The sequence below is a fragment of the Zootoca vivipara genome, chromosome 9, assembly GCF_965207765.1.
Source record: "Zootoca vivipara chromosome 9, rZooViv2.hap1.1, whole genome shotgun sequence".
Lineage (NCBI taxonomy): Eukaryota > Metazoa > Chordata > Lepidosauria > Squamata > Lacertidae > Zootoca > Zootoca vivipara.
This window is the reverse complement of record NC_142592.1, coordinates 37,307,566-37,323,205: the sequence shown is the minus strand read 5'-3', so window position 1 is coordinate 37,323,205 and position 15,640 is coordinate 37,307,566. Positions and strand designations below refer to the sequence as shown.

Genomic DNA, 15,640 nt, shown 5'->3' with positions numbered 1-15,640 from the left:
TCAAGGGTTGTGAGCACTTAATATGCATAATGCAAAAATAAAAAGTTAGAACAAGCTTCCAGATTATTCTCAGCAACAAAATAGGAAAGAAGGAAGGGAGGAAGGGAGGAAGGAGCAGACATCCCCCCCTCCCAGGGACAGGTAAGAAGCCTGATGGTAAATATGCACCGTTGGCAAATAAGGTTTAAGAATAAACAAAACACGGCAGCAGGAACGCAACCTGAATGCCTCAGCCCTGGCAACGGAGAGGGAAGGGCAGCGAGGAAGCGCCTTCCCTCCGCGTTTGCGTTAACAGTCCCGAGGAGAGAGACGAGCGGAGAGCGGCGCACCGTCGCCACTCCTCCCGCCGCTGCTCCACGCAGGCTTGGCGACGCGGAGCACTCAGGGAGGCCGCGCCTGCAGCTCCCTCGCCGGCCGCTAGCTGTCGCGCTGGCTCCGGTCTGTGCGACTGCTCGTGCCTCCGTCGCGCTCGCTCCCCATTTGGCGAGCGGAGTCGGCCCAGCAGCATCCGGAGTCGCACCGCGGCGTAGCAAAGGAAGTAGCGCGGCAGCGGCAGCGGCAGCGGCGGCGGCCGTGAGGAGCGAACCCCCGGGGAGCAGCCATGTTGGCTGGCGGGATGCCGTGACTCTCCTGCGTCGGGAAGGGAAGGCGCCCGCGGAGGCCCTCCCGCGGCACAGGCAGCCCAGAGAACAGGAAGCGGCTCCTGGGCGGCGGCGGCGTTGTTGGCACTGGTGGGCGGGGGGCTCGGCTACCGAGGAGGCGGCGGCGGCTGCAGCGTGCCCAGAAGGAGGGAGCCGAGGGCAGGGCAAGAGCCACCCCCAAGTCCCGGAGCGGCAAAGACCCTCTGCTGCTGCTACTGCTGCTGGTGAGTTGGGGGCGCTCCTCATTGTCTCCGGTGCGCGCGGGTCAAGGGCCTGGCGGGGAGTTCAGGGGGTGGGGAGGCGCCGCGGAGGTTTGGGGCGATGGGGTCGGGAGATCTCGGGGGGGGGGAATCCCACCTGGTGGGAAAGAGCAAGCTTCTGTTTTTTCAAGATCCCTCGACTGTCTCTTACCAGATCCAAAACACCTACGTATAGATGCGGAAGGGGGACTTGGGATCTGTGACTTTCTTCCTCTTTCCCTCCAGGATGGACAGGGAGAGAGGGATAAAGTCGGGACTGCGACTGCGTGGGAGGGATGGGACGTGGTGGCGATGTTTTGGGGTCGCCCTGGCTCCCCTTCCGGGCGCTCGGATCTCCCCCGGCGGGATTTAAGGGTTCGGATTCTCTCTCTCTCTCTCTCTCTCTCTCTCTCTCTCTCTCTCTCTCTCTCTCTCTCTCTCTCTCTCACACACACACACACACACACACACACACACACACGATCCCGGGTTCTCCCGCATTTCCGGGCTGCGCATCCTGTCAAGGACTCCCCCGGAGGGGTCTGGGTGGCTTTTGCTGGCGCGCGGCTTTCTGGTGTCGGTGTCAGCTGTGAAAAGCTGTGCTGATAAAGGCAGGAGGGGGTTATCACGACACGGAAGGATTAAGTATTGCTCTCTTCTTTGTGAGTGTGTGTGGGGGGCAGTGCGGGCGGCGGCTGGAAAAGAAGGAGGGAAAAGGTCTGTTTTGTTTTGTTTTTTAAATAGTGTGCCCTATTAGCTTAGGCCCCGTGAACAAAATGGGATGGATGCCCTGATACTGTGCATTTCCTGAGATCCAACTCTCAGGATGGTCGCGGTGTTTATTTCCTGACCATTGCTCTATATATGATCTCCTGCAGCAGTGGCACATTCTGTCATTCTCTTAACATTCCTCGGGTTCCTCGCCTTTCCCCCCCTTTCTTTCTGTCTCCTCCCACTTCTGTCCCGGAGCGCTTTTTAAATGACAGGATATACGAAACACTTACTGACCCTGAACCTCGGTGACCTCTCTCTAGCCAGCAAGCCCCCCTTCCTCTGTAATGTCACATATTCAGTGTGAGTAAAATAGCCTGTTCTGCAAGAACAGTGGAGCCTACTTGGTATGAATCACCATTTGAGATTATGTAGAAAACATCACACTGTAGGGTTTTTAGAAACGGATTAGCTTCTTTCTGCTCTTTGGCTGGCCTTGAGCGCCTGCTTATTCTTTTTATTGCAACAGTTTGGGTAGCAGCAGAGAATGTTCAAGTTCTTTAAAACTCAGTTGGCGTCTTGTTTATATCAGCTGTATGCCAGCGTTCTAAAGACCTTAAGGATAAAGTAAGAGAGAAACAAGAGCCAGATATTTCTATTCAGAATTCTTTCTCCTTATTTGTGTAGTGCACTCAAACTAAAATGAAAGTGTGAGTATGTGTATGCCAATGTGAACATATGCTTGTACATATTTGAATGCGTGTATCTGGAATTATGCATAGATTGCATTCCACTGTTGTAATGAATGTATAATGGATTGATCTGCTGTTCCTTAAAATGGAAAGTGAAGTGCTTTTTAAATGGGTTGTAACCCTTAGCTTTGAGTTGATTTTGTTCCTTGGTATGTTTTCCTTCTTAAAAAAGGCAGTTTGAAGTTTAATTTCTGTTGCACTGGTGATATTACGATAAAATGGGAAGAGAATGGGAATTTCCTTCCTATTTTATTAAGGCATCAGATACCACCCAGTGATATGGATAAAAATAAACTTGTTCACAGCAGATTTTTTAAAGGGATATACCTAAAAAAGTGTGGTAAGTACGTAGAACATAAGGGTATGCTAATTAGGAAGCTACGATTGGCTGGCCAGCTGCAGCACCCTATTGAGTATACACCCCTATAGGCAACCCCAAGTTCATTTAAATAACAAAATTACTTGAGTGTAACAAGCTTAATACCTGAACTTCTTGGCTGAACAGAAACCTGAACTTGCTTTCTGCGTGTCAAAGCTGCACCTTCTGTTCACTGCAGCATGCTGGCCCCCTGCCATACTGTATTTCAGTTTAGCTGCAGTATGAAACTTGCAAAAGATTTTGAGCTAGATGACCGAAGAACCTCTCTTCTTCTGCAAAAGCAGATTAATGATTAAGAAAGGCTGAAGATTCCAAGCTGTCTAGCAAGGCAAGGACAAATGTGAAAACTGCCACAACTCTACTAGTAGTTCAAGTCCAGCACTTGTTTAGGATAAATATAAGTACTGTACAGTAAAAAGGTGGAATGAGGGTGTGGATTGTTCACTCATCTTCCAGCACAACCCAAAGCATGTTTATTCAGTGAGGCCTACTTCCTAGTAATTCATTTGGATTGCTATATTTGTCTCTTCTCTTGAAATGAGAAAAAGGGTATGATGTATGAGGGGGTGCTAGGGAGAATATCACTTTTATTGAAATTGATGGCAAAGATCCTGACAACAGAGGATCAGGGACTTAATATGTCTATTCTAGAAGCAAGCAGATTAGAATCTTTGGAGTATCTGACATCACTTTTAATATGATGGCTAGAGTTAATGGCTTCGGGTGAATTGCTTTCTTGCTTGTTTTCACAAATATTTCCATTGATTTCTGAATGTGCTAGTCCTGGATTTCTGACTTCATGTCAGTTATTGCATGATCATCTTCTGCATGACCATTTTTTGGGTGTTACATGTGTTTTTTTCCATGCCTATAACTGAAATACAGTATGAAGCATCCATGAAAAATAGCAAGCAGTACTCATGCCTAAGTGTTTCATATTTAAAATTCCTCAGGGGGTAAAATAAAAGAACCATTGAGAACCAGGAGAAATATTTGCTCTGTTATTTTTAGAAAATAGTTTGCCTATTTTTCCTTCACTCAAAATATGGTAGCCTTGAATATTAACAGTTTGCGGATTCACTGAGCAGATACCTCAACTTCTAAAATTATACAGTGGATTGTATTTTCGGTCATTAATTCACATTGCAACCCTATATATGTTGACTCAGAAGTAAGCCAGGTAAACATTGCTAAATAGAATGAAAAGTGCATGTGAGCGTACTTTATATTTATCAGATGCTACTTCATTTTATGGAATACCTGGGTCTGCTTTTGATTTCGATTGATCTGTACCATGTGCTGATAGATATAGCATTAGCAACCCTTCCAATTTCCAAAGCCAGCCTGCCTTCTCCAGAACTTTTCATAATTGATCCCTGTTTCCTCTGCTTCCCCCACCTAGCTTTCTCTGTTGGTATGAACTTTTGTCTTCTACTTTCCTTTGGCCTCTTAAAGGATTCTTGTGTACGTTTGTCATCTTCCCTTACAGATATGTTATGTGCCTCAATAAGTCCATTATAGCATACATCTAGCTAGGAGGTGGGATGACCAATGTCTGGATAATGAAAATATTGTAGTTTTATTCTTCTCCCTACATGGAGATGCTAGGGATTGACCCTGGGACTCTATGCATGTAAAGCACATGCTCTATAGCCTGTCCTCAAAGAAGAAAACTTAGATTTTAAATATTTTGAGAACCTTGTTTTATTTATATATTTAGAAAAAATATTTATAAAACACTATTTCGTAAAAAAAGAGAAAGGAATCAAAGCAGTTTACAACAAAAATATAATAATCTGGCAAAATAGAAAAGGTCTCAGCAGGCATTTAAAAGTTAAAGCAGAAAAAAACTTAACATCTTATTAAGTTGTTTTTTATTAAGAAGAGTGTCCGGTAGTCCAGTACTGTAATATACAGTTTTATAGTGTTTATTAGAAAGATTAGACAATATGGAATTCTTTCTTTGGTATGATCCATTTTTATTTTAAATATTTTATTTGTTGAATATAAGAACAACATATAATCAAATACAAGCAAACAAATTCAGTTTCCCCCTATCCCCCCCCAAAAAAACAGCCCCAACTACGTCCAGGTAATTGCATTAGTAATATAATCAACTAAAAGAAATATTTCTACAGTTGCTGGTTTTAAAAATATCATTGCACATGCTCCCATGTGTCTTAGGTGGTTTAAATGCATGTTCTTTCTTTGATGCATATGTAATAAAGGAGGACCATGTTTTGTAAAAGTTATAGTTTCTCACGTTTTCTTTCACGTACCCTTTCTGTTAACTTTTCCATCAAAATTAATTCCCAGACATAAGCATACCAAACTTCATATAGGTTCACGTTTAATGTCCTCCAGTGTCTAGCAACAGCAAGACGTGCTGCAGTTATAAGATGTACAATTAAGTCTTTGTCTCTAAGACTTTGTGCTTCATCTGCAAATATAGAAAGCAGTGCTATTTTGGGATCTAAATTGATCGATTGAGATTTAATTTGTTCCATTTCCTGAAGTACTTTTAGCCAGAAGTTTTTAATCGATGGGCATTTCCACCACATATGTATAAATGTTCCTTCGTTCCCACAATTTATCCAACATTGTGGAGAAATATTTTTGTCTATTTTGCTTAGCAATGTGGGATGCAAGTTTGTGATTCTTTAGTGAGCCAGTGTGGTATAGTGGTTAGAGTGTCTGACCAAGTGCTGAGAGACCAGGGTTCGAATCCCCACTTTGCCATGAAGCTCACTGGACCAGTTACGGCCTCTCAGCCTAACCCAGGCATCCCCAAACTTTGGCCCGCTAGATGTTTTGGACTACATTTCCCATCTTCCCCGACCACTGGTCCTATTAGCTAGGGATCATGGGAGTTGTAGGCCAAAACATCTGGAGGGCCGCAGTTTGGGGATGCCTGGCCTAACCTATCTCACAGGTTTCTTGTGGGAATTACATGAGGAGGGCCAGGAGGTGGGATATGCAAGCAAAGCAATGAATGAAGCAATAAATGAATGAATGAATGACAAACTTTCGAACATTGTGCAGTTTGCCTGAGTATATTATTCATTTGCAGTGGAGTATTTGTGCTGTAATTGCTTTTCATTGCCCAACAGTATGAGAGTAAAAATGTAAGGAATATGATAGTACCCATTTAGAACCTGATAAGGGAAATAAGAAACTATGCCGTTATTTCTAACTTGGGAAACAAATATGGCCCTCCTCTGTAGTTCCTAGCATAAAAAGGAATCAAAGCAGCACAACCATAAGAAGTATATACATGTGGAATTATGGTAGCTGTACTTAATTGGGCCTAAAATCCATGCAATTACTATTTTATTGGAGGATTTAAAAAGCATGGTTTTTAAATTGCTTGTGAACCTTTAATGAGATGGCGGATTAATGATTGGGGTTCGTTCTAGACCAGCACACGTGCCTTTAAGATTGCTAATTTGTAGGAGTTACATAATTTTGCTTTTCTGCTTCTCATTTAAATTAACTGGAATATATAACTCTGCTTCTTAATATACAGTGGTACCTCGGTTTAAGAACAGTCCTATTTACGAACGATTTCGTTTATGAACTCCGCAAAACCAGAAGTAGTGTCCCAGTTGGCGAACCTTACCTCAGTCTAAGAACAGAATCTGAATGGTGGAAGGGCACCGCCGGCAGGAGGCCTCATTAGGCTCGGTTTTAGAACAGTTTTGGTTTAAGAATGGACTTTGTTAACGGATTAAGTTCATAAACCGAGGTACCACTGTATACTGCTGCTGAATATGCTTTATGATTAGTTATAATTACATACTTGTAGTTGTTTATAAAGCAGAAGAACTGTTTCTAGGTAGAGGATTTGATGATGGTTATATGTTTCAGTTTTGTCAGTGAAAGATTTTGAGGTGATTTTTGTATTTGTTTTGTCCAGCCCATTTTTTTTAGTCACCAAATTACAGAGCTTCAGTCATTTCCTTTAAATTTTTGTTTACTGGCAGCACAGGTTTTCTTAATCTAGACACACCCTGAATTTCCTTTACGAACGAATCCACTTTTCAAACATTTTTTCTGTATATGTTTCCCCCACAAATTTATTTTTCCAGTGCAATATGGTCTGCTTTGCACTTAGAACCTATGTAATGCTTTTTGTTTGGATATGAATCACACAACTCTCTCATATAATAAGTATTATGAGATAAAGTGGTTAATCAGGCCCATTGTAACATAATAATAGCTAGCTTAACGCTTTAGAAAGCACTGAGTTTTGCTGCAAATTATTTCCAATGCTATGTATGTTTGTTGCTCTGTAATGGATTTTCCAAATTGGAAGCCACCTCATTTCTTAGCAACATGCACTTTGCGTAGCAAGACTAGAAGTGGACAACCTATCACAGAGAAAAACCCTCAGTTACTTGAAACAAACAACATGTAAAAGGAGCCTGGCTGGGAGAGGAGAGACCTTGATAAAGGCTGTTTTGAGGATGAAGCATCTTTTCAGAACTGTTTCATTCTTCTGTTTTACGAGCTAATTTCCTAAGGTTGTTGTACATCTTGCTACTTTTACCCATTTACTGTATATTCCTGCATATAAGACTACTTTTTAACCCAGGAAAATCATCTCAAAATCGGGGGTTGTCTTATACACCGGGTTGTATTTCTTATACGGCGAGTATATCCCAAACTCTATATTTTAACTGGAAAAGTTGGGGGTCGTCTTATACACCCAGTCGTCTTATACGCCTATTTGCATCTTGCCATTCCTTCAAAGAATTTTGGCTCACTGGGGAACAAAATTTTTGTTGCATTGACACCTGCAGTTGTTCTAACCTAATTTCAACGTGCTGATTTCATATCTGAAGTCTGTTTTGTTCTGTAAGCTCTGGGTTTTTTTTTGCAATTCATGTTTTTCACTTTTCACCATAATCTTCGTTTTTCGCAATGCAAGAATTCAATATTTTATTAAACACATAGCCAAAGTAGTACAATATGATGATGATGATGATGATTTAAATATCTACACCTCCCTATACCAATAGATCTCAAGGTGGTTCACAACATAAGATTACAATATTAAAAAAAAACACAAACTACATAATAAAATTAAGAACAAAGACAACCCAATACACCCCCCTTTCATAATACATTTAAAAGGGCATTGGATGTCCATCAGCCAAAGGCCTGGTCAAGGAGGAATGTTTTCGCCTGGCACCTAAAGGTGTCTAATGAAGGCACCAGCCAAACCTCCTTGGGGAGAGTGTTCCACAAATGGGGAGCCACTGCAGAAAAGGCCCATTCTCATGTTGCCACCCTCCAGAACTCTCACGGAGGACGTACCCAAATAAGGGTCTCAGGTGGTGATCTCAGGGTAATCTGCCTAGGCTAGGCTTCCCCAACCTGGCGTCCGCAACATGGTTTGGACTACAACTTGTTCCTGTTCATTGACTATATTGGCTGGGGCCGAAGGACGTTGTAGTCCAGACTGGTGTAGGGTTTTGCAGTTTTATTCCATGAATACAGGATTCCGGAAGGTAACTTTAAAAAAAGTCCTTCCAAACCATGGTTTGCAATCTGGGAGCCAGCCTTGGGAATGCACACACCCTTCCCACTCTGGCACCAATTGCTCACGTCCTTCTCTTGCCAGTCTTAGTAGCAGTTTGCTCTTTTGTTGCCGAAGTGAGCACATTTATTACATTCATATGCTGCCTTCCCTTCAAGAAGGTCAGCACTACTACACCTGCACTGGTGCGAACCATGCCAGTGGACTGTAGGGAGACTTCCAACACCTTTGCCTCCCCTAATGCCTCCTGCATCTGCCACCAAAACCAGAAGCTGTGAGTAAGGTCAGCAGCAGTCCATGGAGGAAGCCCTAATAGGCAAGGACCTAACACCTGGCTTCTTTGAAAGCTATTTCCAAGCTAGGAGTTTCAACTGCAGAGTGATAGATAGATAGATAGATAGATAGATAGATAGATAGATAGATAGATAGATAGACAGACAGACAGACAGACAGACATATATAAACCACCCACTTTTATATGTTTTAAGGTAAAGGGTAAAGGGACCCCTGACCATTAGGTCCAGTCGTGACCGACTCTGGGGTTGCGCGCTCATCTCGCATTATTGGCCGAGGGAGCCGGCGTATAGCTTCCAGGTCATGTGGCCAGCATGACAGCATGACACTTTATATGTTTTATAAACATATAAAAATATATACTATGCATCTGTACAATACAATTATTAAAACATCATAAAATATAGATAACTCATTCATTAAGTGATTAACACTCTGTCCAATTAAAGTGTTGGTGCAGATGCACCTCTGACAGAAGAACGGAATAGGAATTGGTGCCAGAGAGGGTAGGAGCGTTTTTCTAAGTCTGGCTCATGATCTGTAAACTTCAGTTTGCATGGAACCAACATGGTGATTGAACTGGGCCCTTATGAGGTAGATTCTGAGGCCTTGAAGTTTCAGTGCAGTCTGAACCATGTCTACTCAAGAGGTATAGCCTATTGAATTCAATGGTGGTGACTTCCTGGTTAGCTTACAGCAGCCTCAGGCTGTATTCAGACGCGGCAATTATTGTGTTACTGGTAGTTCTCCTGGTTATAATGCTAGCACTGCTGTCCTAATTTCTAACATTCTTTTTACACCACAGCGCTTGTTGTGATAATGGATCTGTGCCTTTTTTTTTATCTATATACCACTAAAATTTAAGTAGCTGGAAGGAACTATATGCTGGAACACTGACCCAAATTTTGCCACATGAAATTACAATGCAAAACTCCCATTAGAAAATAAAAGGATTGCAAATTGATTTCCCCCCCTGGAAGAAGTTAACACGAGAGTTGGTGCTAGACTTTTGGTAGATTCCACTGGACTTCCAGAAGTGGCTTTTATGTCTTGTGAAAGAACACAGAAAATGTGGAAATTAACAAGCAAGACAGCATTGGGGAAACGGAATAAAATGCTGTCTGAATGCAGCCGTAGTCTTGATTTTAGGTGTCCCTGGTCTAACACTTCCTGGATATGCCAAACTGTCTGCCTTTTCTAAATGACAAAATTTTTGGAGTTCCTTTTTGAACTCATCTATAGTTAATATTAAGGGACGCGGGTGGCGCTGTGGGTTAAACCACAGAGCCTAGGGCTTGCCGATCAGAAGGTCGGCAGTTCAAATCCCCATGACGGGGTGAGCTCCCGTTGCTCGGTCCCAGCTGCTGCCAACTTAGCAGTTCAAAAGCACGTCAAAGTGCAAGTAGATAAATAGGTACCGCTACAGCGGGAAGGTAAACGGCGTTTCCGTGTGCTGCTCTGGTTCGCCAGAAGTCATGCTGGCCACATGACCTGGAAGCTGTACGCCGGCTCCCTCGGCCAATAAGGCGAGATGAGTGCCGCAACCCCAGAGTCAGTCACGACTGGGGTCCATTTACCTTTATAGTTAACATTACAGTGGTACCTCTGGCTACGGACTTAATTCGTTCCGGAGGTCCATTCTTAACCAGAAACCATTCTTAACCTAAGGTACCACTTTAGCTAATGGGGCCTTCTGCTGCCGCCGCCGTGCAGTTTCTGTTCTTATTCTGAAGTAAAGTTCTTAACCTGAGGTACTACTTCCAGGTTAGCGGAGTCTGTAACCCGAAGTGTTTGTAACTCAACATGTTTGTAATCCGAGGTACCACTGTACAGTACTGCTTATTTTTTGTTGTGTCACATTGATTGGCTATTCTCACAGGAAGGTTCTAAGTCTAATCCATGCAAACTGTGCAGGCACTCCTTTCCATCTCTCTTTACTGTGTGTTTGTGTGTGTGTTTGTAAAGTTAATGAGAGTCACCTCCTGCTGTGAGTCAGCAGGAATGTGGAATTTATTCCAGAGTTCAACAGGGATCAAGATGTGAATCCTGATGCTCTGTTACAGTGCTAGTTTCCTAGTCTTTCAGATAAATACCAAAGATGAGAATTATGCTCATATTGGCAATCATCAGCTTCTCCCTCTCTAAGAACGCATGGATAATTTTAACGTACCTTCTGTCTCTATTCTGCTCCTGTCCATGGTCACGTAAGGGTGTTGTATCTTAGTCTAAGCACAAGTGTCCCATTTGCATTGATGTGAAAAAACTTGCTGTAGTCTTTCTTTGAAAAAGCTTTCTCCTACATCCTGTTGGCATCAACCTCTGTTCCCTTTCCTAAGGAAGTTAGGAAAATGAATATCTATTTGAGTTTTCAATTAAATGAAGGGTGAACCCTTTAAAAACAACAGGTCAACACCATTAGGACTATGCAACATGATTAAATAAACTACCATTAAATAGAAAATTGGAGGTTTGTGTTTGCTGACGGGCCTCGAGCCATTTTCCTGGCATCATCAGCCATGGGAGTTTTTTTTTTAGGTGAGGGTGTAGACTAGACTTTGGCCCCAAAGGGCCGTGGGCGTATGAAGGGGGGTGCAGCCCACCCTGGGTGCCACCCTAACGAGGGATGACGAAATGGCGGGTGGCACACGTCACCTCGGGGCTTGCAGTGCGCACGAGCCATGCGTCTCGGCACCCACAGGCTCTGTGCTGTCCACCTGCTGCCTCCCCACTGTGGCCCCCCCACTGCACGCCCTGTCCCTATGGGTGCCGCGTGCCACGTCTTGTCCCTATGGGCACTACGTCTTGTTCCTATGGGCGCCCCGTCCCATATGGGCGCCATGCGCCCCGTCTATATGGGTGCCGCAGCCGCGCCTTGTCCCTATGGGCTCAGTGTCTCGCACCTATAGGGATGCCGTGTTCCGCGGCGCCCGCCCATAGGGATGGCACATGATGCCAAGTGACCCGTTCCATCTCTATGGGCGCCGGGCGCCCTGCTGCTATGAGTGGTTTGCCCCGCCCCTAGGCACACTGCCCCAGGTGCCCGAGAGGCTTCCTCCACCGCTGCAAGGGGCCAGTGGGGGAATGGGACCTTTTTCAGCCTGAATGCTACTTTTCCTTCTCTGCAAACTTCTGGGGGTCACATGCACATGCCTCTGTACGGTAGACTTGTCTCTGCCCTACATCCCTCTCTGCCCTACATCCAGCCAAGCCAGAAGTGTCATCAGAATTCAAGGACACATTCTAGCCAATAAGAACAGCCAAGGAGGACTGGCGAGGGCGGTGGCTGGAAAGTGAGTGTGGTTGGGGGAGAGTCCCAAGGGCCTCATAGAGGTCTAGAGGGCTACATTTGGCCCCCAGGCATGATGTTCCCCATCAGCATCACGCTTTCTCAGGAGCACCCCTTTGCTACAAGTTGAGATATCCTCTCCTGGGTGGGAGAACCTAGGGCAGCTCCATCTGTGACTGAAGTGTTCCCCTTCAGGAAGCCTTTTGATATGCTGAGAGTCAGAGGGAACCTTTCCATTGTTGTACAATTTGCATAAGTAAGCAAGCAGAAGAAGCTTCTCTCCTGCGGGTGGGGGATCAGAAAGGGAGATCTGTCTGATTTTCACCCTTCTTAAATCTCAAACTTTGCAGGTAGAAACACATGGTTTCCTCAGTGAGAGCCAGTGTAGTGTAGTGACTAGAGGCCTGAAGTGAGATGAGTGCCACACCCCATAGTCGCCTTTGCCTGGACTTAACCGTCCAGGGGTCCTTTACCTTACCTTTACCTAGTACAGTACTAGGACCTGGGAGGTAAAGGTAAAGGGGCCCCTGACCATCAGGTCCAGTCGTGTCCGACTCTGGGGTTGCGGCGCTCATCTCGCTCTAGAGGCCGAGGGAGCCGGCGTTTGTCCGCAGACAGCTTCCGGGTCATATGGCCAGCATGACAAAGCTGCTTCTGGCAGAGTAGCGCATGGAAACGCCGTTTACCTTCCCGTCGGAACGGTCCCTATTTATCTACTTACACTTTGATGTGCTTTCGAACTGCTAGGTGGACAGGAGCTGGGACTGAGCAACGGGAGCTCACCCCATTGCAGGTATTCGAACCGCCGACCTTCTGATCAGCAAGCCCTAGACTCTGTGCTTTAACCCACAGCGCCACCTGGGTCCCAGGACCTGGGAGACCAGGGTTCAAATCCCTGCTCAGCCATGACGTTCAGTAGGTGTTACTCTCCTATACATGCTTAAATTTAAGTCCCACTGTGCTCTCTGTATGACCTCTTTTGCTATGGCTGGTTGCATCCCTCCCGATACCACAATTTGCAATTGTATGGTTTTATGTTTTTATTGCTGTAAATTGGTTTGATTTTTTTTTATTAAAAATGATATAGCAGTATACAAATATTTATAAATAAATTAGCAAACCTTGTATAGGTGTTTTAGAAAGGTTCAGCCTATAGAAATTATTTTATATAATTTTGGTCCTGAGGGACTCCTAAGCCAGCTTTGAAATAAATACAAGAAGAAATGCATAAAAGCACCATCATCATATGGAAACAGTATAGCATCAGCAGTACCCAAAAACATTTTAAAGAGGGAGGTTGTAAATACTTACTGAAAGGCTGTGACCAAACCAGGGAGGCCTGCCTTAAGCAAGAATTCCATAATTGCTGTGCTACACTGAAAAAGCGTAGTTTGTTGTGTATCCCTGACTCATTTTAAAGGCAGGTAACATGGAGCAGGGCATCAGATGTTGACCAGACTGCAGGTAGAGGCAAACATGAGATCAACTGGTGCTTCAGATATTTTTACCCAAACCCATTTAGGTCTTCGGTTGGTTGCCAGTAGAGTTGATATAATATAGAAGTTACATGCTCTGCGAAGAAAATTCCTCTTGAAAGTTTGGCCACTATATTTTGGACCAGTTGTTTTTTCCAAACACTTTTCAAGGGCAGTCCTACAAGGAGTGCATTATTGCAGCCTAACCATAGTGTTTTCACAGTAGGGATAAGTGTGATCATTTTTGTAGCAGAGCTGGTGTCGAGCAGAGGTGGGAAACCTGTGTATGCACTGCAGTTCCCATCGAGTTCCCATCGTTCTTGACCATTCGCCATGCTGGGTTGGGCTGATGGGAGTTTTGGTCCAACAAAATTTGGGAGCTACAGGTTCCCCACCCCTGGTAAATACCAAGACCTCTATTCACTCATCACCAGTTTATAGAGAATTTTGATCAGTTACCCCGTTATAATAACCCTGTTAAGTTCCCTTGGAAATCTGTAGCACAACGCCTCTATACAGTAGTTTGTTTGTTTATTAAATTTCTATACCGCTCTTCATTCGAGGATCACAGAGCAGTTTACAGAATAAAAACACAAAAATACATAACATGATAACAAACAAAATCAAAACCCTTCAAAGTTTAAAAGGCCATAGATTGTTTAATAAGCCAGCAGCTAATTAAGCCTGAAGTTCTTGCCCTACGCTTGACTGCAGGCATACGCCATTCTTTCAGTAGGCAACTTTGGGGAAAGGGGATAAAGAACCGAAATAAGCAAGGCAATTCACCCAATGAAGAATATCTTTTCCTCAAAGAATCTCTGAAAAACCTGAAGGAAGCTGATTGCTGTTTACCCCCTCCCCCAAGTGATTCTTTATTTTATTTCTATAATTCCCCCACATATGTTTTAAAGAAAGGGCTCCTGTCATTTGAATCCCAGCTCTTCAGTGGCATGAGAGCATTTGTGCACTTCATGTCCTTAGAAGCAAGACCAGGGTCATAAGTTTCTTAGGAGCTTTGTTCTTTGTAGAACTGATTAGGTGTTTAAGAATGTTGGATTTAAAATTTCAAAGTCCACATTATGAAACATTTAATGAAGCAGGCTGTAACATTATTGAGCAAATTGCCATGATTGACTATCACCCCTCATTAATGGCATTACTGTTTCTGGCACAGACAAGGAAGAATGGGGGCGGGACAAAGAACTGGACGGAGTGGGTTAAATTTCTTGTTTGTTTAGTGTAGATGTCATTTATTTCCACTAGATTTTTGAGAGGTATAACAGTCATTATTAAGTTGCATAAATGTAGGGTCTTCAATATAAGTTAACTAGTTAATTGATGCATTAACTTGCTTTGCTAAGCACATACTGTAGTTCTGACAGTTGTCTTGAGGATCTGTTTGTTTCTGTTTTTTATTGAGGGGGGGGGGGCAGAGAACACTATACAAATTTTACTAAGCTTTTTGGAATCTGTAACCAGTTGCAAAGAATGAGAAGATTAAACAGCTTCACCCAAAAGATGTCTTGTGGAAATCAGAAGAAGCTTATTTTGGTAGAATTACATTAGAAGACAATTACATTTTGGGTTATATGACGGACTGAAAATAGTGCATCACAAAGAAGTGTAACTTTCCCCTTGCATATGCTGAAGCACATGCAAGGAGTAAAACCCTTTCCATGGCACGCTTCCCATGCTGGCTTAATGCACACTGGGCTTGTTACAAATTCATGTCAGGAGTATCAGCATATGATTTATGTTGTGTAAATCATAAATACTTTATTCAGTATTTTCACTGCTCATTTAACAGAATCTTCTGGCAGTACTTGAGAGGGAAACCAATCCCCTGAAGAACTTGCTGCTATCGTCAGCAGTATCTCCTCATTAATGCCGTCTGCAGTCAGGGCTGCACTTTGTCTGCTTGCTTTTGAAATAATGTTTTACATGATGAATAAAGAAGCCTCTGTTTATGTTGTTTCCAAGTATCAGGCTTTTGTGAGAAAGTGAACAAGGGTGGCATGTAAATACGATTAGGCTACTATAACATTTGTGAACTATTTAGCAAAGTGATTTTTCTGTTTCAAAACAGTGTTGTTATAAACTTGAATGCTTGCAAATAGGGAGTGTGGTGTGTCTTGAGCTTAATATGCATGCATGAACTTAAATACTATTCATTTACAAGGGGAAAAAATAAACCTCAGTTAAAAGCAAAGGCACAAGGTTAGGATGATTTTAAGGCAAGGAATGAAAATCTGAACAATTCTAGTTACAGGTAGGTAGCCGTGTTGGTCTGAGTCGAAGCAAAATAAAAAAATTCCTTCAGT

The 15,640-nt window shown here is 43.5% G+C and overlaps 1 protein-coding gene across 3 annotated transcripts in view; it reads left to right on the top strand.

Annotated features, from left to right (window-relative positions):
- The first annotated feature begins 293 nt into the window (after positions 1-293).
- Positions 294-15,640, top strand: part of CDK17 (cyclin dependent kinase 17) — a 75,932-nt gene continuing 60,585 nt past the window's right edge. Inside the window, exon 1 of one of the 3 annotated variants that reach the window (XM_035126752.3) lies at positions 294-865. The gene's annotated coding sequence lies outside the window, so the exon portion shown is untranslated. Of the gene's footprint in view, positions 866-1,435; positions 1,543-15,640 lie in introns of those variants that run through there. The other 2 variants (XM_060279710.2, XM_088651890.1) reach the window with 2 other exon arrangements.